Raw genomic sequence first — 4266 nt, 5'->3', positions numbered from 1 at the left:
TTAAGATCATTACATTCTGTAATGTTCATAAAGATTGCAACTGCAAACTAATAAAAAAAAAAAGAAAGGTATTAAATGATACAAGGGCTGCCAATTTTTCTTTAAATCAGATATTACCATTTTATAATAGAATTGATATTAGGTATAACGTAAAAAGGAACATAAAATTGGCAATGGAAATGGGGAATGTATCAAAGAGACAACAATCTGATAAAGAGTAAATAACAGTCGAAGGCCACCAATGGGTCTTCAACGCAGTGAGAAAATCCTGTATCACAAGATGGTGCCCAGCTGGCCCCTATATTAAAATGTGTACTAATTCAGTGAAAATTTATGTTATACTAAACTCCAAAACATATAAATGAACTAAATTTTAAAATTGTTTTCTTTGACTTATATTTAGAGATGTATAATTTTCTTTTTCGATTGCAGGATTCTCAAAAAAGAGGAAAGGAAAACCTACTATTGTTAGAGTGGACAAAAGACATTATGAATCATTATTGGCATTGTGCATCTGTTAGTAAAACTGAAGGTGAATTTAAGGTAAATTTAAGACAAAACCTAGCAGAGTAAAGAAGAAAGGGAGTTATAAAAGAGAGCCAATTCGTCATATAAATTAAAAAAAAACCCCAAAGAATGGGATGTAATTAATGGTATTTTAATTGGTTCAATTAAATGTTTTTTAAAATTTAATAGACTATATAAAAAAGAAGATGTGGTATGATTGTCAATGAGACAACTCTCCACAAGAGACCAACATGATACAGAAATTAACAACTACAGGTCATCTTACAGCCTTCAACAATGAGCAAAGCCCATACTTCATAGTCAGTATAGGTAGGATTCAAGCTCAACATTGTGTATACCAGTAGGCAATCTCATTGGCTTTAGATTATTGATTTTTGTTTGGTTACTGCACTGTTACTAATATCTACTTAACTGTCTTATACTGTGGGTTATTTACTATTTGTTGCCTACCATTTTTTTGTGGATTTAATAGATACAGGTGAACCACAAATTACATTTGTTATAAGCTTGTACAAAATGTATATGCAGACTTCAGCAAACTGAAGAATTTAATATCCACAAAAATATACATTTTGTTCAAATCCACAAAAAAAGGTTTGTCTATGAAAATAAAGCACAGCGCATATAGTAGGGAAACTATTTTAGAATTATTGAGCATTTTATTTTTTTATTATTTGGTGTCTAGAAATATTTGATAAATTATTTCAGGGTTCTTGGTTTAAAATTTTACACCATGTTGTAAATGAGCACACTTGGATATTGTCATATGACGACTCATTTGACAACAACAAATGTAACCATGGGCCATTGTCTGAAGAAAGGAAAAACAAATATATGGAAAAAGGATCAGATGCTCATACTGCCTTGCGATACATTGTTATGGATATAAAGCTGTTAAAAGACATACCTTACTATTTGAATTGCAGGTATGTTTGCATTTCATTTGATAAAATGACAAGTAAAAAGAAAGGTACTTTATATGATGTATGATGTTGTTTTGTAAATCCAAATATATTGCATATTTATATCCCCAGCAAAGTTTTAGGGATATATAGAATCATCTTGTCTGTCTGTGTCTGTTTATCCTTTTTTGTGTATGGTACTCGTGACTGGTACATAACTTTTATTACATACCTGGTAGTACGGACTAGTAGTGTGCTGATGTATTATGGGAAGGTGATATGTCAATAAGAGAAGGTCATGGTTGCTTTGATTTTAACCCAGGAAATGTTTCACTTTAACCTTGATATGGTTAAAAGCCAAAAATCTCAAATTATATCTCTATATCCAATAGTTTATGGATGATATCTTTTAAATTATATTTAACAAAAAAAATCAAAAAATCTGGATATCTGATATGTGTTGAGATCTCCACCTATTGAACTTTGGTGGATAATGCCTCTATGTTTTGATTTTTATGCCCCATTTATGGGCATTATGTTTTGTGGTCTGTGCCTCTATCTGTTTGTCCATCCGTCCGTCCCGCTTTAGGTTAAAGTTTTTGGTCAAGGTAGTTTTTGATGAAGTTGAAGTCCAATCCACTTGCAACTTAATAAACATGTTCCCTATGATATGATCTTTCTAATTTGAATGCCAAATTGGAGTTTTTTACCCAATTTCACGGTCCATTGAACATAGAAAATGATCATGCGAGTTTGGCATCCGTATTCTTGGGACACATTCTTGTTAGTCTTATGATGGTTAATTGTCAAAATACACATCTGGTGTATTGAAATATTTTTACTACAAAAAAAAAATTACTACATGTACAACATAAATCCTTTCTTTACACTGAGTACTCCATATCCGGTCTTTTCTATTATAGTTTTTTACTTACCTTCTATATAACAGCATTCTCCAACATATATTTTCAGGAGCATCTCAGATTTGGAATCCTTCCAAAACCTTATTTCTGCCTATACTTCTGAACCACATGTCTACAGGCCAGATATGTATAGAGTGAGAAATCAGTTGGCTGCTTTGGACCATAACATCCATGTTGGTAGACCTGCTCTTACTAAAGATAATGGACTTCCAAGGTATTTTTATTTCCCTCTGTTATAATTATTGTCAATTTTTATGTCAACAATATACAATTGTGGCCCATTGAGGATCTTTTGTGGAATAACCCTTAGTTTGATTGGCAATTTTAGATATTAACCAAATCAATGGGCTATTAATGTTTTTTTTATGCAGAACAAACAAGTGTATATATTTAAAAATTTAGATTTTTTTAACCAGCTCTTAAAAAAGATTTCAAAGTCAATGACGTCCTTATTCTTAAACAAAAGATATTATATACACACATTCATTGCTGCTTTGTGTGGTGAAAAAAAGTACAAAACTATGTATTAGGGTAATAAGTCAAAGTTCATTTAAGTCACACCAACCATTTATAAACTGAAAAATATATATATATAAAACAAAGCTTTTTAAATACATTTACTAACTAAAATATTATTTGGTTAATGATTTTCATTTCAGATTGAGGAGAGAATTCAACCAGAAATCTTCAAGATGGTCTTATCAGGAGATCAAAGTAAAGAAAAGATACCCACATCTTTCTGCTGTGGTTCACAGTATTCTAACTGCAATGTTAAACAATGATGTTGGATGAAGGTTGTTTTTGGATGCTGATGATCCTAGAAGAATCGAAAAGAAATATTGATCTTTTCCTTCATCTCTAACACAATAAACATGGGCTAGAGCAAAAAGCAAGGGCTCAGAGAGGACCCTGATGAAACTATTGACTGTACAGTCTGGGGAATTATAAATAAAAAGCTATTTCTCAAAGAATGTACTAGATAATTAACTTTTATTTGTTTAAACTTATAAAATTGCCATGATTGCTGAAACCTATCATAAGTTTAGAAATTTAGAGATCTATAAATAACTCTATACTGTTTTTCAAAATATCTGAGGACAATTTTAGATTTAAATATATTCAATATGTATTCTTTACACAAAAAAATCATCATAAACCCTCTTGACATTCTGTATGTGCCGTCAATTCAGTGGTTGTCATTTGTTGCTGAATATCATATTTATATATTATTTGTTTTTCATTTATTGTTTTTGACATAAATAAGGTTGTTAGTTTTCTCGTTTGAATTGGTTTACATTTGTAATTTTTAGGCCGTTACTGTATGGGTTTTGCCTTTTGAAGTAACTTCAATTTGTATGTCCCTCTGCAGTGGAATGGGCATTAAGGGTTACCCTTGTCTGTCTGTACATTCACACAAACATCCCAAAATATAAAAAAAGGAAGATGTGGTATGATTGCCAATGAGACAACTATCCACAAAAGACCAAAATGACACAAAAATTAACAACTATAGGTCACTGTACAGCATTCAACAATGAGCAAAGCCCATACCACATAGTCAGCTATAAAAGGCCCCGATAAGACAATGTAAAACAATTCAAACGAGAAAACTAAATTGGTTTCTGTTCTAACTTTAGTTTTCCTCACAGTTCAAAAGATCATCGGACTAGTCTAAAAAAAATTAAACAAGCTAAGAGAGACATCAACCTACCAACACATTGAACATAGGTGTAATATACCACTAGCTCATAGTACATCACATAGTTTAAACATATTTCATTTGCTGAATTAAAACTAAATGGATTAGACACAAGTAAATCATTCTTATGAAGTCTTCTCCATGAACAACATCACATCTGGTTGCATACAAAAAAGACTGATAATGGAAAATCAATGGTGAAAGAAGAAAAATC

Source organism: Mytilus trossulus, chromosome 3 (genome assembly GCF_036588685.1).
Source record: "Mytilus trossulus isolate FHL-02 chromosome 3, PNRI_Mtr1.1.1.hap1, whole genome shotgun sequence".
Classification (NCBI taxonomy): Eukaryota; Metazoa; Mollusca; class Bivalvia; order Mytilida; family Mytilidae; genus Mytilus; species Mytilus trossulus.
This window is presented reverse-complemented; position numbering follows the sequence as displayed.